Source organism: Delphinapterus leucas, chromosome 13 (genome assembly GCF_059928025.1).
Source record: "Delphinapterus leucas isolate spDelLeu-1000000601 "Yukka" chromosome 13, BTC_Dleu_Yukka2, whole genome shotgun sequence".
Classification (NCBI taxonomy): domain Eukaryota; kingdom Metazoa; phylum Chordata; class Mammalia; order Artiodactyla; family Monodontidae; genus Delphinapterus; species Delphinapterus leucas.
Genome location: NC_143141.1, coordinates 45,608,309 through 45,630,893, shown reverse-complemented (window position 1 = coordinate 45,630,893; position 22,585 = coordinate 45,608,309).

The window sequence follows — 22,585 nt, the reverse complement described above, 5'->3', positions numbered from 1 at the left end:
TGCCATCCTGCAAGCCCCAGGCCAAGAGAGAGGACCACTCCTACCCTCAGACTTGTTTACCAGGTGTAATACTAGACACAGAGACACAGGATTATTATGTTTAGAGAGAGTCAAGGTGTCAAGGTTCTCAACCAAAGTAGAAAACCAAAATCAAACATTCCACTCCTAACTTTAGCATTTGAAGGTGTGGTTGAAGTGCAGCTGTGCTCCGTGATAAAAATGGAGACAGAACGGGGGTCATTCTGGAATGACTCTGTCAGTGGAGACTTGTTTCTTTGTTTTTTAACATCTTTGTTGGAGTATAATTGCTTTACAATGGTGTGTGTTAGTTTCTGCTTTATAATAAAGTGAATCAGCTATATGTATACATATATCCCCGTATCTCCTCCCTCTTGCGTCTCCCTCCCAGCCTCCCTATCCCACCCCTCTAGGTGGTCACAAAGCACCAAGCTGATCTCCCTGTGCTATGTGGCTGCTTTCCGCTAGCTATCTATTTTACATTTGGTAGTGTATATATGCCCATGCCACTCTCTCACTTTGTCTCAGCTACCCTTCTCCCTCCCTGTGTCCTCAAGTCCATTCTCTACGTCTGCGTCTTTATTCCTGCCCTGCTCCTAGGTTCTTCAGAACCTTTTTTTTTTTTTAGATTCCATATGTATGTGTTAGCATATGGTATTTGTTTTTCTCTTTCTGACTTACTTCACTCTGTATGACAGACTCTAGGTCCATCCACCTCACTACAAATAACTCAATTTCGTTTCTTTTTATGTCTGAGTAATATTCCATTGTATATATGTGCCACATCTTCTTGATCCATTCATCTGTCGATGGACACTTAGGTTGCTTCCATGTCCTGGCGATTGTAAGTAGTGCTGCCATGAACATTGTGGTACATGACTTGTTTGTTTTTAACTTCATATGCATCTCTTTTAAACTGCAACTGAACGTTTCTAGAGATGATCAGTTGTTTTCTTTTCTTACAGAAATCTGATATTTCCTGATATCGACAGAGTTTCTAGCTGTGTCTTTACTGTGTGTGACAGGATTAAATCACTGCAGACATTCAGTTATCATCTTTAGGGCCAGTCATTACAATTTCATAGAAGATAGAGAAATAAAGGAGAGGAAGGGCAGTTAGTCATTAAAACCTCTTCAGAGATAAGGAAACTGCTCACTGACTGCTTTCCTGAACTTTCTTCTTCAGTGTGCTGGCCAAAGAACAAGGCTAGTCATTCACAAAACCTCTGAATCTATGAATTTCTGGGGATCGAGGATTGTTCCAAGTATTGTTTTGGATTTCCATAAGCCATCAACTATTTTCTCTCTGTCTCTGTTTCTTCTATCTCTGTATACACATACACATACCACACTCGTAAAATATATGTGTAAAATATACATATGTAAAAATACCTGTTAAATATATTTGTTAAAATTATATATGTTAGTACTTTAGAATTTAAATTTAAGAATATGGTGTTTGGGTAGTGATTGGGCATTGGTGTAGGCATTTGCCAAGATTAAAACTTCCAGGACTGGTTGGAAGATGGGGGGAAAAAAGGGGAGTGGGGGAGTGGAGAATTATCAGATAATTGACAACTGAGGCTTCTGTGTCCTGAGTAGATTGGACTCTGTCCAGTCCTTCTGTGTTCGTACACTTCTTTTTTTTCTGTAAAATGCGATAATAATATTTCTTATTCCACATACCCTGAGCTGCCATTTCCAAACAGCTGCCATATACCAGATATCTTGCAGTTCATAATATCCAGAGGCAGAAAAAGGGAATGTCCCTTTCTAATGTACCATTTAAAGAGAGAAAATGCTATCCTAGACTCTACCCCTGCCCTGCGCCACTCCTCACCCCAGACATCTGCTCACATTTCATTGGCCAAAACTGTGGCACATGCCTGTGTTTCCACCAATCACTAACAAGAGGAATAAGTCTCTTTCCGAGGCAGCAAAATAGAGGACTGTGGTCAGTTCAGAACGAGAAAGGACAGTTTTCTAAAGCTCTTTTCTTCAGGTTCAAATAAGAAAGAACCTTTCTGGCCCACCAGAGCTTAGCATTTTATGGAATCATTGCAGATCTTACCTAAATCCTGTTTGATTTTAAAAAGTGACAGTAGCTTTTAGAAGTTTTCTGTTTAAATCATTCAGAAATTCTTTGGAAGTATAAAATAATAAAATTTAAACAGTCTACCACCTTATCTTTTAGGTAAATCCATATTCTTAATCTGCTCCTACCACCACTGTTTCCCAATTAAACAGCCAAAAGAGTCAGTCCTTAGAATGGATTAATGACCTGCAAAATTCCATTTGAACATAGCCATTCTTGAGTTTTATTAGTGGAAAAATACAAACTGGTGTGTGGTCATGGATTATTACAGATTTGCTCCAGACTGCTGAATTGAACTCTGATGAACCTGCGACACTCTCCATTAAACCTCAAAATGAGCTTTCTCTTAATTGGGGAGTAAGAAGGGAAAAGTTAACTAGTGGCTGGTAAATGCCAGACTTGTGAATCATGGCTTTATTTTGGACAGAGTGTTGAATCATTCTTAGATATGCATGGAAGTGAAACCAGGGAGGGGGGAAGAAGTTTATTCATTTACTAAGCCCTATTCTCTTCTAGGCAATGGTGTTTTTTTTAAAAAGAAAAACCTAAATATAATACAAAAGAAAGGCAGTCTTATAGTCATTTTTAGCTGATAAAATTGATTTCAGAAAGGTTAGGTGACTTGTGCCAGGCTAAATAATTAGTGGTGAATCTAGGATTGAAACAAAGGCATTCTGTAGATATTTATTGAGCCAAACTCTAGGAATACAGTACTGAAGAACCCAGACAGATCTCTGCCCTTCTGGGGCCTACTGTCTAGTGGAGGAAAACAATATATATGTTTAAAAGATTCATTCAAAAATATACATGATTATAAATTGTGGTAAATATTATGAAGAAAGAGTGCAGGGTGGGGACATAATTTCCATTGGTGTTTCCATCACATCATCTAAGTGGAGACCTAAAGAATAGAGAAATATTGGGCTTCCCTGGTGGCGCAGTGGTTGAGGGTCCGCCTGCCGATGCAGGGGACACGGGTTCGTGCCCTGGTCTGGGAGGATCCCGCGTGCCGTGGAGTGGCTGGGCCCGTGAGCCGTGGCCGCTGAGCCTGCGCGTCCGGAGCCTGTGCTCCACAACGGGAGAGGCCACAACAGTGAGAGGCCTGCGTACCGCAAAAGAAAAAAAAAAAAAAAAAGAATAGAGAAATATCATACAAGTGAAGAGTGGAGGAAATTCTATTCTCTGTGAGGAAATGGCCTCGATTTCAGCGGTAAGTGAGAGCTGAGAGCTGGCCAGTGTGACCAGAGCATGGTAATTGAGGGCTGGTGAGATGAAGCTGGAAAAGAGGCAAGAACCAGACTTTTGTAGAACTTTATAAAAAGCCATGAGGTGGATTTAGACTTTTATCTAAAGTGCAGAGGAATACCTTCGAAACAGGGAATGTCATAATGAGATTTACAAAATCATTCCTATTGTCATGTAGGAAATAGATTGAAGGGATTTTTTTCATATCAGGATAAGTCAGTAAATATTTGAAATCATAATTATTTATGTGTCTAATTAGTGTTAGTTGAATGTATGTATAAATGAATTTGCAGACCAAATGTGACACAATGCTTTAAAGACAAATTATTTTTCGTAGCCAACATTGGAGAGAGAATTATCTACTAAAATGGCTCTGAGAAAGTGTTGTTAGATAGTTCTAATGACAAAATGTGTACTTTATATTTCATTTTGCAAATGATTAAATGAATAAACTTCTTTCCCCAGCCCACTCCCTCTCTTCACCTATCCTAATTTTTTCTTTCTTTTTTTTTTTTTTCCTACTCTATTACACATTTCTACCTCAAGAGACAGGGCTTTCCAGAGCTATCTGCTTAAATTAAATTTGCTTCTGTTTTGGAAAACTTGGCATTCTTTAAATTAAAGCCTCCTAATACTAAATACTTAGAAAGCTGCCAAGTGATTTTAGAAAAGAAGAAACCGAGAGTCCAAAATGTGCCTCTACCCTACAGTTTTTAGAATTCAAGATTATAGCTGATCAGACTGTATTTGTGTGTCTTTCAGTATATGGAAGACATATTTAAAAGGTTAGGAGAATTTTTTTCTCCTAAGCAGAGACAGTGATGGGCTATTATTATTATGAGGGGTATACTGGTGTTCTATGAAGAAATTATTACCAGGGGTACAAGTGAATACTTGTCCATAAAGACAAGCATTGATCCTCAAGATCTCCACTTATATTTTACGCCTTTTCAGCAGCTGTCTGATCCACAGGTGAACTATCAGTACAATTTAACACACAAAATAAAAAGCAGAATTGGAAGGCTACATAAAAGATCATCTACCCCACCCATGTTTATATTTCAAGCAGAGAATCTCCCAAACTTTTTGAAGCAGTTGAGCTCTTTTTCTTTGATGTCATCAAGGAAAGATGCTCTCTCTTCCCACTGGACCTACATCTATGCTAAATCCAGGTCGGAGAGCACCTGGGAGAGTCTCTTTGTGAGCAGGTCTAGAGTGGGTGACTATTTGGTCTTTGTGCTCCCTGGGATCCTTCTGGTGACCAGACGTTTGAAGATGCTGTCCTATCTGTCTGGGATGCCTCCCTCCTCTTCACCTTATACTTACCCTCCGAAATGAAGTGAGGCTACCTTTTCAGGGCAGCCTTCCCTGAATTTGCCTTTAGATTAAATTAGATTACATTCCCTTGTTATGGACCCTCTGAGCACCATGGCATTTATCACAGCTGAAATTGTACAAGTATTTGCTTGGTTATTTGATTAATATCTAGTTTGTGAGCTCCATAAGGTTAATGACAGTGTCTGTTTTTGCTCAGTGGCCTCCAGCGTATATGAATGTGACCAGGTGAAGTCTCCATCAGTATCATAATAAAGTAGTATTTTAAAGTATTCATTACCAAGATTAAGTTCATTGTGCAATATGTCTCATTATTTTTTAGAGCTCCATACCATTTCCTTCCCCCTTTTCAAATAAATCAACTAAAATCATGACAATTGAAGGCTTTTAGCAGTTAGTTTCAGTTTGTCTGTGACCCACACTTAGAAATTCATTTTGCATCATGACCCTGTACCTGCATGCATCATATATATGAATAAAAGTTTCATAAAAAACTTCTATTATACTGCATAAACTCCCATTCTATTATTTAAAAAGGATGCTGATCATAAACCAAAAAACTGATTGTACCTTCCACTCACGGGTTGTGATACAATATTAGAAAAGCACTTAAATGGTCGATCTAATTAAGATTCTCCCCATTACAAAATAAATGACTCAAAATTTAAATTATCTAGCCATTGATAGTATTATACATGCTTTTTGCTTTCTTCTTTATACGATTCTCAACATTTTTTTTTACATTTGAGTATATTGCATTTATAATCAGAAAAAGATTAGGAAAATAAAGTTGTCCAGTGATTATATTGTCAGTGCTACAATATATACTTCTTTGGTATTTGAACATTCTAAATCTTAGGTTCTCACTAACCTCTCAATTCACATTGTCTCATCTCTCCAAAGATTCCTCTTCTTCAAATCTTCTCACAATCCTCCAACTTCCAATTTGTACAAGAGCTATTATGTAAAACTGTTTTCCCGGCTCTTCTTTTGCAAAGTCTCACCCACTCACATCCAATATATAGATGCTTGGAAGACAAGTACTTTCGGTGTCGCTTACAATTTAGACAATCAGCTTCTCGCCAGGAAATGCACTTATTCCAGTATTCCAGTATGTATGTGTAGTACAAAGGACATCATGTTGTTTGTGTTTAACACTGTTTGTTAGTATCATTATTAACATAGTAATGTTATTAATAACATTGTCAGAAACAACAGCAATCACCAAGATAACAGCCTTAACAACAATGGCATTTACAGTATGCCATTATATTAATTATCACAATGGATCTGACAGGCTGCTCCTAAGAATTCACATTAGTGAATAGTTTATGATTTTAAACTCAAGAGGAAAACCTGAAGCTACATCAATCCTAATACACCCTTGTCTTCATGTACCTCCCTCTTTTCCTAAGTTTATGAAAACAAAGAGGAAAATGATAAAACCATTACCAAACCAATTTTATTAATGGGATTAAATAAGTTGTTAGTTCTGTAATAAAGGGATGCGACAAAGAGTGCATAATTTTTTTGCTCTGTAATTTGATCAGTGTCATTTGGCTGGATGCAAGTAGTTCATCAGAAGGAAATGTGTGTACCCAACAAGAGGAAGCCATGAGAGACAAGGATTCTTGCATATTTAATATTTCTAAATATACTTCAGTTGAGAAAATATTTTCCTCTGTTGGGGAAAACAATGGCATATCAGAATGGCATAGCACCTGTAAGCTAGTTTTATAATTTTGTACGTTGTCTGTAGTCATGGACATTAAGAGTGGGATAAAAGTCATTATCAGTGGAACGTCCTCCTGATCTAAATAGTAGAACTGAGCTTCACAAAGAAATTTTTTTTTACTTTTGTATAAATTAAAAGTTGATTGTAATTTATGAACCAAACTTCTTATCCTCATTCTGAAAGCTTGTTTATTTACTAATCAATAATAAAGTACTTATTAATTCCTGTGTCACTGGACAGATTTGAAGACTAAGTAATTAAAGTGTCCTACTGATTAGGGGTTCCTAGAAAGCATAAAATTATCTGTTTGACTTTTATAGATTTCATTACTATGGATGGATCCTGACTTTATTTTTGGTTATCTGAAGGAATTATTAGATCCAAATAGATTTGAATTTTTCCAGCTGTTTTCTTTGATGGTCTGCTATTCAAATAGCTTCTATCAGAAAGCTGTATCACTAATGGCCTTTTGAAGGCATTGAGTATGTGACATTAAATTCTGGAAATAGTCATGGAGAAGCAGCAGTCTAAAAGTACATGACATATACTCATTTCTAATCAATAATAGGATATTCTTGATTTATTTTTGGTGTCATAAGAGTTAAACATGGTAAAATAAACTGTTTATTCATGTTGTTAGGTTTTTTGTTTATAGTTGAATTTTATGTTTATTTATTTAAAAGGATTTGTTGAAGATATCTAACCTAAGGCTAATTCATATTATAGCTAATTTGTAACAGATGGTTGGTGAGACAGAGGACCTTTATCTCAGATCTTAAGAACTAAGTAAGACTGGGCATGTTCAACATGGTGTGCGGAGCATAAGACAGTACTTAGATGACTAAATGAAAAGGCAAATCCAGGTTCTTTGTTAAATCGATATTCAAAAGTTGGGTCCAGCTGAAATGTTCTTCAGGTGCTGTGTCTGTCAATAGCCATGGGCTTTATGTGGAAGAAAAAACAGTCACAATAAGTTAAAATAAGTCATTCCCCTCAACCATTAGAAGCAAATGGTGAGATGTTTCATCAGATACTTTTCATAAAAATGAGCGGTTTTGTTCTAAACCTCTTGGAAAATTCCAAAGGAGATATGCACATGGCATCAGATGGAAGGCACATTATAGATGACTGTGCCGACTTCACTGGTTCGCAGAAGGCAAAGTGTTAACAGAAATCATAAAGTTAAACTATAAGGCCTGGTACTTAGCACTTTAAGTCACGGATTATTTCTAGACTTACTCTTATTTATGTTGACCTCTTTCTTGGGGAGTCTTGGGAGTCATAGCCGCATTCCTCTTCACTTGTAATATTAAGGGAATTTGAGGCTTTGGTTTGTTCACAGGACTCTCCCAAGATGACAGATTTGGGCCAAGAACTCAGGGGTTCCCTCTTCCAGCTCTGACCTCTACCCCTTATGTTATGCAGCATCTAATATCCACCTGTAACCTTGTTTGTGCATTTGTTCCAGTAAAGCACTTTGCTAACTACTGGGCTTCAAAAGATGAGATGAAAAGTAAAATTGTGATAAGTGCACCCGAGGGACAACATGCTGCATTCGCTTCGGTCTTAAATTCTTGGATTTATGGGAAGGGACTTTGATAATTCTAATGAGTACTTACACCTTCTTATCTTTTTAAAACTGTGCTGTCATGGTGTGTAATAGAATCTGTGTTTTGAGACATCTTCTCTTGAGAGAGAACGCAGATTCTCCCCCAAGCCTCCAAAACCCTTCTTTCAGTGTTTGGTCACTGCTATTAAGTAAAATGTACTTCAGTCTAAAGAACGGGGCAGATGTTAAAACCCTCTTGTGGTCCCCACCAGCCAGGGGGTTCCTCTGTTTGTTATTTCCCGGCTGCTTGGCACGTTCCTGTGACATACAACAAACCCCCATTATAAAGGATTATATGATGAATCAACGAGTTTGTGAAAGATAGCAACCGAATGGTGACTCCCAATTACAAGAAAAATTACTATAATCACCCCTGCTGTAACACCCGTCTGTTGGCAAAGTGGTTGATCCCCTTGAAAAGCTTTAAAAGAAGACCCAGTGTATTAAATAAAAATCTCAGTTCTGTGTGTAATCATAAAAATTAACACTGTCACTTAAAAAAAAAATCTAATTGGTGTCCTAAAGGGAAACCTACTAGGCTATGTAAACGTTTAGCCTTTTGAATGTATTTCAGAGAGCATTTGTGTTGCCAGATTTGTCAGCCAAAAATTCACTAAGCAGATTTGTCAGGGGCTCAGGCCATAATCTGTAAAACAGACATTGGCATAGAGATTAAAGATCAAGGCAATTATATAGGTTTTGTTACCATATGCCAAGATTCCTTTTTTTTTTTTTTTTTTGCGGGACGCGGGCGTCTTACTGTTGTGGCCTCTCCCGTTGCGGAGCGCAGGCTCAGCGGCCATGGCTTACGGGCCCAGCCGCTCCGCGGCATGTGGGATCTTCCCGGACCAGGGCACGAACCCGTGTCCCCTACATCGGCAGGCGGACTCTCAACCACTGCGCCACCAGGGAAGCCCGAAGATTCCTTTTTAAAAATAAGTTTGTTTGGTATGGGCTGTAACCAGAAGCAAGTGCTATCTTTGTTTAGTATTTAATAAAACAGGGGTGTCTCCAGCAGGGGAAAGCAACAAAACCTGTTCATTCATAGACCTGGAGTGTGAGGAGTGGAGGGGCAAGCAAGATGTTTCTCACATTCCTCCCCTCATTTCCTTCCTCTCTTTCTAGTGTAAGTCTCATATGTGAGTTGCAGATGAAACACCAAGGACAGAAGAGCTGTTGAGTCCAAAGTCACACTCTTCCCGGGTGGGGACTGTAGGAACTGGCTGGATACCTTCACTGTTCAGGGAACGTGTCCCCAACATGCAGGGTAGACACCTGGCGATATGGTTTCTCTTTTCTTGCCACAAATGACCCCTTCACATTTATAAAGCTCCCACTATGTCATTTTACACTTAGAAACATCAGTGACCAAAAATGTCTGTGTGCAAGACTGAGCAGTGTCTGCTCCAGCCTCGGAGCAACCTTGCCAGTGGCTCTTAGTTAAGTCACAGAATCACTCTGAACTCCCCGATCCTTAAAGAAGAATCAGGTGGATTCTCAGGACCCCTTGCCCTTTAAAATTTTGTGAACATGTAAAGAATCAGATCTTAAAGAATCAGATCTTGCATAGTTTACAAATGCAACCCTCCCAGATGCAGCAAGAGAAGGCGCTCTATATTGCCAAAATATATGCTTCAAAGTTTAGAATGACAAGAGTATTTCCCCCAAACAGTTGGGGAGAAGCGTTATGTTAGGAAAATATAAAGTGTCTTTTGGAGTTCCAGTAAGTCACATATAGGGATGCTTTCCCTAGAACTGTGGATACTGTCTGGGTATTTACAACAGCTAAATATAGTAATGACATTCTGGCACATTTACACTTCTGAGATGACTGTATATGTAACTGGTGGTAACACTTCATAATGTGAACAGTGTTTTAACAGAGAAAGTCTGGTCCACAGATAACTCTGGGACACAAAAAAATTAATTTACCTAGATGGAAAGGGAATCACATGCAATTTGTTTGGGAACTTTCAAAGGCGCTTACACTAAAGCTTTTCCAAGCCACTTTAAAATTGTATCTTCATCACACAAATGAAATACTGCCCAAAGAACCGCTGACTGAGAGAAGTGGCAAGCAGTCGTCCCAGACTTTATTCAGTATTCACATCCAATCACATTAGTAAGCATAAATACATCACAGCGCTTATTCAAACACTCACAAGTTATCTATAGAAAGACAAACCACCATATATTCTCTGAAATAGATTTTCCCTCCATTTCTCTTCATTTGCATCCAGTGTATTAAGTGCGAAGTTCATACCCCCCCCTTTTTTGGGAAGCAAATTATAGGCTTTTCCTGACCCCACCCATAATTTTCCACATTTTCTTGAGACAGATTCTGCCACATTGAGACAAAGGTAACGGGCAAGCAGAAATTCTAGGAAGCATCCAAAAGGGGTTTTGAGATTTACACCTTGGTTCTCAGCGTGAGGGGAGAGCAGATTTCCCGCTGGGCTGGAGTTCTGGGAGTCCATCTTTAGGAACCACTGTTGCTCCCTCGTTTGATTGAGCAGGAAAGGAAGGGAGATACCTGCCAAATGCTTTCATGCTCACATAGACACTAGGGGGTGTCCAAGGACCAAATGTATTTCTCCTTCCCTTCAGCCTTGTCTCCTCTGTACTCCTAGGTCCAGCTAACTTAAAGCACAGGAGTGAACGGAAAGTCCATCCAATTAATTCCTGTCTTGGGCTGAAATGAATTATGTGAAATCAGTTTCATCCTCAGGACCCAACACCTTGGATCTCTGGCAGCAATTGTAATCTCAGGGTTCAGAGCCAGGGACCATCCTATAATATAAGCCACAGGTGATGGGGAGGGAGATGCTCTGTTATAAAATGCTTTTTACCTCTGTGTTTGCCAGAATTTACCTGCAGTTGAAAAGAGGTCCCCGGTTGTTCCTTAGTTTGTTTCCGGTTTGGTCTGTCTGCCCTGGACTGGAGGTGGTAGCATTGTGAGAAGGCAGCCCTCTGCCTACTCTTTCTTGTGCTATCCGGTTTGCTTTTTAATGTAGATGATTTGTTGATTATTACCTATTAGAAAACATTTGCCCTTGCTGCTATAGACATCTTCAGACCTTTGGGCCTGGATCTCTTTATGAATACCTATTACTTCTTAATTATGATGGTTTAATAAGATATGTCTTTCATTTTCATCTCCTATCTCCTTTCTCCTGTGATTCTTCTCCCTTTCCTATTGGTCCCTAAGGGCATGTTACTGGCTCCTTTTCTTTATTGCTCCTGTCTTCCCTTCGCCCCTCCTGGTGAATTAAAAAAATAAATAGAATGCATTTTAAGGATGACGACAGTAATAGTAAAGTCAGGAATTGCTTTCCAGGTAAATGCACTGATTGGAAGTCCTGTCGAAAATAGCATAAACCTATTTGAAGTAGTCAACCCCTCCCATACAGGTCATGCAATGCTGTATTAAAAGGAAGGTAAAACAAAGCTTGTGACATTTCTGCATTTCCCAGACTCACTTTTCCTAAGACATATCAATAGTATTGACAATAGTATTGCATTGTGCTCCCCAGTGACCTGGGCTGTCATCTTCTGGTCCTGGATAATTCTTTCTTAATGAAACCGTATTGTATCCTTTACCTATAAAAATCAACAGAAAAATAATTATGTTTCAACATGTAGGACTCAAGAAAATGGCAGTGATTAACTAGCCTAGAACACTGATTAGTTAGATAATGTGGATACTCAATACCCACCTATTGTAGCTGTTAAAGATGCTAATACATTTGCTACATTTATGAAAATATACAGATCGCTAAAGAGACATCTGATGTGAAATTATCAGGAGAATTGAGATTATATACAAGGATCTGTTATTTGATTTCATTTTGAACAGTTTAAGTAGACTCCTCAAGAGTCATTAGTTGGTCCTAAGCTCTATTACTGAAGTCTCTTATATTAGATGGAACTATCAGATTTGATGGCAAAGCACTAGCAGCTGGGAAACTGCTCTTTCTCTCCCCTCTCATTTCCCAAACAATGTTTGCACTGATTAATACTATGCAACAAGACATGACGCAGAGATTGTGTTGGCATTGTGCTCTGATGACCCCACACATTGTGTGCGCTCCGTGGTTCCTTTTGCTGTTCATAGTTATATGGGTTTATCAGAAATTACATGTCAGGCTCCCGATGAGTGTAATTGTATACTGATTGTGTATAGTTTTTTTAAACCTCATTATTAGCCTTGTATGCAAACCAAATAAAAGGAAAGTTTAAAAAAGGAAAAAGAAAATAGCCTCCACCGGACGTCATATTACAACCCAGGTGTTTGAGCCTGGATGCGGGGGTGGGGGTGGGGAACAAAATGTTCTCTCAGGGACATCTGCTTCAGCCATGTGCTTGAAAAAGGCCCTAATGGATGCATGGGGAAGGAGAGGGATGCCTAGGGTGTGGGGGTAGAGCTCTGTGGCTCTGCTCTCTTCTGGCTCTGTTTTCCTCGCACGCACGATTCATTTAATCACAAGGCAGGAGGACACTCAGGGATGCCCTGCGCGGGTCCTCATTCATTTCAACTTTCATTAATAGGTGCCCTCGTGGCAGCTTCTCTGAATTCCAACCCTCTCCTTAGAATCACTCTTTTAACAGAATAACAAAAACACCTCAACTGCATAGACGCAAAGTCAGGGGGAAAGTAGACACTAGGAGAGTGATGAAATGAACAGTGCCTTCTTTTCCTTCACAGGGCTCTGCCCTTCTTTCCACTTACACCTGAGCATCTAGTGGACATTTCTAAGCAGTTATTACGCAGGATGTGCGGTCTTTGGGTTCATGATAAGCAGGAAGCTCAGCAGGGAATGTTGAAGCATTACCTACCAAGGACGAGAACCATTAGAATTAGACTCGTCTCTAATGTGGGAAGTACTTAGTTTTCTTTTAAAAACCTTTAATCAGTATACAGTGGTTCAGTACACAGATGTTAGCACCAGTGTGAGGGCTCTCTAATTGTAATTTAAGCTACCCCTGCCTAAGGTCCCTCAATCAAATTATTAGACTGCTGCAGTGAGTCCCTGGCTCTTGGTTGCACCTTGCAAGGGGGTATTTTCCAGAATGATGAGCAACAGTGGTTTCTCCTGGGAAGCAAATGTACCATTATGGACTTATTAGGTCCTTGATTAGATCCACAGCTGATAAGTGAGTAGACTTTTCAAGAGAAAACATTGCAGTTTATTTCAATCTGCCTCACTCAGCCACTGGATCGTGGAAGAGGAAGTAAATGAAATAGAACTAAAGGAAATATGCGTGCAATTTTCTTAAAAGTGGTGGTAGAAGTTATTAATCAATGTTCATAATTGCCATGAGCCCTTTAGGCAATGAAAGTAAAGGCTTTTTAAATTTGTTTCGTTTGTGTGTTTTTCTTTTCCCAATGCCCAAGCTTGCTTTCTATTGACAGTTTTCTGATTGGATTGTCAAGACTTAAAGAGTTAAACGTTTGGAATGACAATTAATTAATTTAGGGGGTCCTAGAAAGTTAACCTCTCAAGTTTCCTTCCTGAAATTCATGTTTATCTGATTTGCTTTAGTAAGTGACTTGCCATTGAACTAGTTTTACATACCTTAATTTGAAGATAATTACAGTACGATAATTCACATTTCAGATGCACATTAACTTTTCAAAAGATATCAAGCTAGCTACTTCTACCTAGCATTATGCTTATTTTTTTAGTAAAGTGTAACCTGAAGAATAATTGACTGCTTGTAGTAATATCTTTTAAGTCTTTCTATTACTAGGCATTTATTTGATTTTAATTGTGGAACCATTGGTCATATGGAGCTCATTTCCTGTTCATGTTGATTTCATGAGTCTCTCCATTAGTATTCAATTGCACAGTAATTAGTCATTAGTTCACCGTGATGTCTTCAAGCATGTGTACACTTATATTCTCATTTACCACTCAGTTTCTGCAGTCCTATTTGAATTCACTCTTTCTTAAGGAAACGGAGGCCGAGATAAGGAAGACAAAATGCTAGATCATGAATTTATTAGATTAAACATTTTGCCAAAAACCCCTAGTTAAAGCATGCAAAACTTGATGCACTGAAAATGAAGTAAGTGGCACTGCTTAGCCACAATACTGAAGTCACTGAGGTGTCAAAGCCTGGAATCTGAATCCATTGTGATCAGAGGCGGGATAGAAGCTATTTAGTGAAACTTCAGGATGGCACTTGACACAGGTGTGCACCTGGCTAATTCTGATTAGAGCATCTTCAATTTCTGAAGAAAGGTCAAATTCCCAACTCGTTACTAAGCTCCAATAATGTATTAGGTTTTGCCATTTTAACTGTTTGGCTTTACAGATCTATTTTCCTTTACAAGAGAAAGTGTCCTTTAAAAATATATTGTCGGGACTTCCCTGGTGGCACAGTGGTTAAGAATCCACCTGCCAATACAGGGGACACCAGTTCGAGCCCTGGTCTGGGAAGATCCCACATGCCACGGAGCAGCTAAGCCCATGCACCACAACTACTGAGCCTGCGCTCTAGAGCCTGCAAGCCACAGCTTCTGAAGCCTGCACACCTAGAGCCCGTGCTCTGCAACAAAGAGAAGCCACCGCAATGAGAAGCCCGTGCACCGCAACAAAGAGTAGCCCCCACTAACCGCAACTAGAGAAAGCCCGCACACAGCAACCTAGACCCAAGACAGCCAAAAAAAAAAAAAAAAAAATATATATATATATATATATAGAGAGAGAGAGAGAGAGAGACTATATATATATATAGTCAATGAATTCATTAATTCCAGATTTGCTGTTTTTAGCTCACATTTTATCTAAGGTATTCCTTTAGCTCCTATGAAAAGTAAACATGTCATCTGTCATAGCCTGTCACAAGCTTGTAATTTAAGTCCATTAGAAAATTGTTCCTGCTTTTTATTTGAGCTGGCTTCACATTGTTGTCCTAATTAAATTGGAATCTTATATCGTTTAAATGTTAGGCTTGAGAATGAAATTATTTTTATTCAGGTGATAATGGTGGTCCTCTTGCCGAGCTCAGAAACTACTTTTAAGACAGTTGAATCAAATGTTCAAGAAGCTACAGCTACTGCATACAGGTTCCCACTGGCATTTACTCCCTATACAAAATCAGAAGCAAGGGAAATAGGGTTCCCAAGATAGAGTCTCTTCTCTTCCTCCAAATATACCAGTTCTGCAGTAGCTTATTCCTATGCCTCCCTTTTCTTGTTTGTCCAAAGGGAGTTTAATTCTCATAACTTGACTAAGCAAAAATCTTTTGCACAATGGTGTACACAAATACTCCTCAAACGTTAATGTGCATATGAATCTCTTAGGGGTCCTGATAAAATGCAGAGTCTGACTCAGTAGGTTTGGGGTGGCCTCAAGATGCTGCATTTCTCATAAGCTCCCAAGTGAGACAGATGCGGCTGGTCCACGCTTCACACTTCCTGATGCAAGAGGGTAAAATGATTAGGAGGCAAACGGGGTGAATCAAACTTAACATCATTTTATCTAGCCCTTAGTGAAAATTGAAAAATTATTCTCAAATTTTCAGAGTAATAATGCCAGTTGTTATTTTGACTTGAAACTTCGCTAAGGTATTGCTTGCTTATTTGTTTGTTTATTTATTTATTTTTAAGCTTTAACATCTATGGTTGATCCCTTGAGAAGCAACTGGCTTTTGTAAGAGAAATATATGCAGCTTCAAATTCACCCTCCTGACTTAAACATACTGCTTATATGCGTTTCCATGTATTAAACTGAATATTTAGAAGTTAGTGGAAGATTTAGTATTTCTACATCTTTTTTATATTAAAAATTACCTTTGGGCTTCCCTGGTGGCGCAGTGGTTGAGAGTCCGCCTGCCGATGCAGGCGACACAGGTTCGTGCCCCAGTCCGGGAAGATCCCACATGCCGCGGAGCAGCTGGGCCCATGAGCCATGGCCGCTGAGCCTGCGCGTCTGGAGCCTGTGCTCCGCAACAGGAGAGGCCACAACAGTGAGAGGCCCGCGTACCGCAAAAAAAAAAAAAAAAAAAAAAATTACCTTTAATTTTACTTAAACATCTAAGCTTGAGGAATTAGTTTTCATCTTTTAATTTAATAGGGTGACTCTTTATACAGAATAATATCCAAGAAGTTAATGATAAGGGATGCCAATTTCAGACTCACAAAGAACTATGGAACTCCCCAAATATTCAAGATGGCTTACAATAAACGTCCGTGGTGCCTGTGTGCACACGTGGACACACGCTCGGTTGTTATTTGGAAACTAAATTAGATCAACAAAACAGTTTATTTCATTTCTGTGGGTGTGGAGTCTGAATTTCTTGGCCCTTTGTTTCTATTCTGCATGTAGTCTCAAATACAAATTGTTCTCTGAATTGAATTATAGTCTATAAAGATCCTCCAATCTGTTTGAAGAGCTCTTTAAATTTCCTCTAAATTTTGAGAGACAAATCTGAATGACTACTACTCACTTGTGAAGTGGGACACTCTTGACCTTCATCCCTTTCTCTGTCCCTTTTTCCTCCCTACCTCTCTCCTTCCCTTCCTTCTTTTATTCTTCCTCACCCCTCCTCTCCCTTCCTCTCCCTTCCCTTCTTTTTATTCTCTTTTTATGTGTCTGTTAGGTGAAAAATGAATTATCAGTATAGGGAGATTAGAAAAAATCCAAATTATGATCAGCCCGTAGAACTTATTTTTTAAACTGTTTTTTCTTATATAGCATGAAATCAAAGGAAACACTTTATGAATTTTAGCTATCCCCTAGGAAGTTGGTTCACATCAGTGATTCTCTTGCTGGTTAGATAATGTGTAAACTTTGAAGAAAATACTTTTTTATTTGATGTAATTCTATTTTAATTTTCAGAAAAAATCATTTTTAAAACTCAGGTACGTCCAAGAAACACAACAAAATAGATTAGGGAAGGGGAAAAATAAAACAAGACAACAACAAAATTCTTAACTCATCTCAGACTTTAGAGCCCAAGAAAGCTTTAAGTGAATAAGGTGTAATTTCTCTTATGTAAGGGCAGGTGGTGTGAGGGAACAACAAGATGTCTCCAAAGACAGACCGAGGCTTCTTTCATCCATCTGCCTTTTCCTGCTTTTGCTACTTGGAAAATTACTTACTCTTTCTTAGTTTCAGTTTTTTTTCAGCTATCAAGTGAGAATGCTGATAATTCCTAACCCAAAGGATCCATTTGAATTAAATAAGATAATATAGTCCTTCCAAGCATTTTGGGTTTCTTGGCTCTGGAAATAAAGTAGAAAACAAAATAGGAAAAACAAACCCTCATATAGCTTACATTCTAATGGGGGGAAGACAGACAATTAAGAAATAATGACAAATGTAATATGTGCTGTGTAAAAAAATGGGCCAAAAAGAAGGGCATAGAGAATGCTAGGGCAAGAAGTAGAAAGATGGGGATTTTAAATAAGATCATCAGGAAGGGTGACATTTGAACAAAAATCTCACTGAGAATAGTGTTCTAGGCAAGGGGAACCACAGGTGCAAGAGTCCTGAGGCAGGAATGTGCCTGGGATGTATGAAGAAACAGCAAAGGGGCTGGTGTGGCTAGAGAGGACTGAGTGAGTGGAAGAGTGGAGGAAGATAGGGAGGTTAACTGCGTGGCCAGATCACCCAGGGCCTCCTGGGTTAATCTCAAGACTCTGGTCTTCGTCTTGAGTGTGATTGGACATTTTGAAGAGGCGAAGGACATGATCTAATTTCTGTTTGTTTTTTTTTTAAAGTAGAGCACTTTTTTTTTAATGTTGGGGGTAGGATAAATATATTATTAATTAATTAATTAATTTTACTGTGTTGGGTCTTCGTTTCTGTGCGAGGGCTTTCTCTAGTTGTGGCAAGCGGGGGCCACTCTTCATCGCGGTGCGCGGGCCTCTCACTATCGCGGCCTCTCTTGCTGCGGAGCACAGGCTCCAGACACGCAGGGTCAGTCATTGTGACTCACGGGCCTCTCCATGGCATGTGGGATCCTCCCAGACCAGGGCTCGAACCCGTGTCCCCTGCATTAGCAGGCAGATTCTCAACCACTGCACCACCAGGGAAGCCCCTAATTTCTGTTTTTAAAAGGAGAACTCCCACTGCAGTTCAGTGTCAGTGGAGGTGTGAGATGTAGTCAGATCCTGCGTCGACTCTGCAGGTAGAGCTGACAGGATTTGCTGCTGGATTTGGATGTGGAGGGTGACAAAAAAAGAGAGGAGTCAAGAAGGATCAGCTCTGTTTTGGCCTGAGAAGCTGCAAAGAGAGAGTTGCTATTTGCTAAACTGGAGCTATGTGCGGGGAGGCAGGAAGGTCCTTGGTTAGGTTAACATGTCTTAAAATTTGAGAAGCCGCCAGGATATCCCAGTGAAGCTATGACGTGGTAGGTGGGCAAACGTGTTGGTCTGGAGCTCAGTGGGAAGGTCCAGGCTGGATGTGGAAAACCGTGAGGTCACTGGTACCCTGCAAAGCAATGTTTCCACGGGAATGTGGGAATGAGAACACTTGTTACATAGTAGGTGCTTAGCAAAACATGAGTTGCCTAGCCTCATTTTTCTTTCACCTTCTGATTGACAGTCTTATGTTTCACCCCCCCCTTTTAATATATAACTAGATATAAATAGGTCCAGATGGTACATTATTTACTGTATGTCTGTATGTTTTCTTCATTTCTTATAAAGATGTATTGTTCTATATCTATTGGCCATAGGCTCTGCTCCTTGGTTTAAAATACTTTAGAACTTACCTTCACTTGAACTAAGCCATATGTCTTTGTACTGTTTCTCTTTCTGGTGAGTATATCATAATACTTATCTTCACAAGTGTTTATTAATAGGCCATCTGAATTGTGGGGTGCTATCATGTAAAGCAAGTTGAATACACTTGTAAATGGACCTTAAGACCCTTACCCTTGAAGAACATTCAACCGCATGCTAATAGGCTCATAACCAATAAAAGCTGTTAGGTGCTTAAATGAATACTGAGAAAACGCACACAGATGACAAAAGACGCTTTATATTATGCCCAATATTGACAGGTGCAGCTGATATTTTAAGATTTTTTTAAAGGTGCTGATACAAATAGTAACTGATAGAACAGACCATCTGGAGATTCTCTACCTATTGAACTATTAGAAATGTAATAAAATTCAATTTTGTTTCTCCTGTCTATTGGCCTTGTTTTCCCACGTGGCATCCCACATTGCTCCATGACCGAGTGGGTCCATAACACACTTATGTTTCTATTGTACTGATTGATTGCAGAGCTTTGTATTAGTGTGTCCCTATAGCCGTCCTTTATTTGTGGCCTACTGACAGCTCCCAGTTCAGAAGTAGCACAAAGGTAGGGGTGTCTTGATTATTTGCTAATGAAGCATTGTGGCTGGAGATTTGCCCTCAGGAAAGCAGAGCGCACTGACTTGAAACATGTTTTTGATGAGACCTTTTGTTGAGTGAATCTGCTTTGTCCGTAATGAACGTCTATGTATATTGGTTTATTTTTTTCTCAAGGGTTAATTTTCCTGTCCTGTAGTTATATAGAGAGTGCTACTTGAAAGCATAATATACAGTCATGCGTTTTAATGATCATTTATTCCGTTAGAAAATAGCTAGAGTAGTAGGTGTCAGCTAATGCCAAGGCAGTAATCAAATTGCAGTATAGAAATGTATCAAATCAACATTTTGTGCACCTTAAATTTACACAATATTAAATGTCAACTATATCTCAATAAAAACTAATGTAAAAACCCCATGTATTAAAAAAAAAAGAAAATACCTATAGTACTAGGGAAAACTCCTTTTTTTTTTTAACATCTTTATTGGAGTATAATTGCTTTACAATGGTGTGTTAGTTTCTGCTTTATAACAAAGTGAATCAGTTATACATATACATATGTCCCCATATCTCTTCCCTCTTGCGTCTCCCTCCCTCCCGCCCTCCCTATCCCACCCCTCTAGGTGGTCACAAACCACCGAGCTGATCTCCCTGTGCTATGCAGCTGCTTCCCACTAGCTATCTATTTTACGTTTGGTAGTGTATATATGTCCATGCCACTCTCTCACTTTGTCACAGCTTACCCTTCCCCCTCCCCATATCCTCAAGTCCATTCTCTAGTAGGTCTGTGTCTTTATTCCCGTCTTACCCCTAGGTTCTTCGTGACCTTTTTTTTTTTTTCTTAGATTCCATATATATGTGTTAGCATACGGTATTTGTTTTTCACTTTCTGACTTACTTCACTCTGTATGACAGACTCTAGGTCGATCCACCTCACTACAAATAACTCAATTTCGTTTCATTTTATGGCTGAGTAATATTCCATTGTATATATGTGCCACATCTTCTTTGTTCATTCATCTGTTGATGGACACTTAGGTTGCTTCCATATCCTGGCTATTGTAAATAGAGCTGCAATGAACATTTTGGTACATGACTCTTTTTGAATTATGGTTTGCTCAGGGTATATGCCCAGTAGTGGGATTGCTGGGTTGTATGGTAGTTCTCTTTGTAGTTTTTTAAGGAACCTCCATACTCTTCTCCATAGTGGCTGTATCAATTTACATTCCCGCCAACAGTGCAAGAGTGTTCCCTTTTCTCCACACCCTCTCCAGCATTTATTGTTTCTAGATTTTTTGATGATGGCCATTCTGACCGATGTGAGATGATATCTCATTGTAGTTTTGATTTGCATTTCTCTAATGATTAATGATGTTGAGCATTCTTTCTTGTGTTTGTTGGCAATCTGTATATCTTCTTTGGAGAAATGTCTTTTTAGGTCTTCTGCCCATTTTTGGATTGGGTTGTTTGTTTTCTTGTTATGGAGCTGCATGAGCTGCTTGTAAATTTTGGAGATTAATCCTTTGTCAGTTGCTTCATTTGCAAATATTTTCTCCCATTCTGAGGGTTGTCTTTTGGTCTTGTTTATGGTTTCCTTTGCTGTGCAGAAGCTTTTAAGTTTCATTAGGTCCCATTTGTTTATTTTTGTTTTTATTTCCATTTCTCTAGGAGGTGGGTCAAAAAAGACATTGCTGTGATTTATGTCATAGAGTGTTCTGCCTATGTTTTCCTCTAAGAGTTTGATAAAAACTCCTTTTTTGAAAGAATCTTGCAGGATTGTATTATCTTGTCAAGTTTCATTTAAAATTTAAAAAATAATTTTAAGGCATCTTTTCTGACACAAATCAAATCAATTATATCTAGAATTATAATTCTAATAAAAGGAAGTGTTTCAGAAAAAAAAACACACCTACCTTTCAGGATGACCATGTTCTAGTCAGGGTAGGCTAACGGTTGGACAAAAAGTCTAACTCCTCAGTGGCATAACACGACAACAAGGTGCTACGTCCCCCTCTTGACACAGACCTATTAAAATGGGGCTGCTTTGCTTCACATAGTCATTTAGGGACCCAGGTTCCTTCCGTCCAGTGGCTCACCCAACCCTGTCTTCAGAAGACTAAGTGCGCTTGGCTGGTTCATTGCTTTCTGGACAGAGAGGCTAGAGGACAAAGAAACAGCATGCACATCGGTAGGATTTTTTTTTTTTTATTTAAGAGACCAGCTCTAGAAATAGCATATATCACTTCTGTCTATCCAGTGGTCTACTATCTAGCCAGAACTCAGTTATTTGACTCCATCTAACTGTGGGGTAGCTCAGAAACGAGGTTTCGCTGGGTGCCCAGAAGGAGCAAATACAGATATGTTCTAGTATTAGCAATTTAGTTTTAGCAATCTGCCAAAGAACCTGTTACATTAGCAATCCAAACCCTCATAGTAATGGATCTCTTTGTCATCCTGCAGTTTCTCTTAATGCTATGCTTCCCCACCTACTCTTCTCTTCTGGTGTTTACCAAATTTGGGAAACTGTGAGATGGGAGAGAATTGCAGACAAAACTTAAAACTGATGAAGAAAATAAAATGTTTCTATTATCTAGGGAGATATCAATAGCGAACTATATTGGTCTCTTTTATCAGTTGATTTGAACATTATCCTGCTCAGTATTTAGCTTGTGTTTCCCTATGTTGGAGGCTGTCATCTCCTAAAAATGAGTTCCAGGATGCCATGCAGGCTTGTGGAATTCTGAGAAGCATATTCTGGTATAGTGAGTGTTCTGTTGTGTTTCTGCAGGAACATAGCCCTGGAATTAACATTTACTGAACACCTACCACGGTAGCCTTGCTAAAACCTTTGGGGCTATTAATCTCGTTGTTTAATTCTCAAAACAACTTTGTGAGTTAGGATTACTGCTATTTGGAAGGAGAGGAGCCTGCTTTGACTCAAATCCAGACCTCTTTGACTCTAAAACCCATGTACTTTCCACACCAGGCAGTTCATTGTCTGTTCCTCCCCTCCCTCACCCCGACTCCCCAGGCTGAAGGCCGTGTCCAAGGCTTCTCCTGTTTGACCAGGTAGACAAAAGAAACTGCTTATCAAAACAATCGAATCTGTTGTGTGTATAGACACAGACTGAGCCCATAATCAAGCCAGGGTACTCAAACCAGGGATTAAAAAACTAACTTGAAAAGAGATCTGGGGTCATTTAAACATAATGAGAAAGAAAACACAGATATTCTGC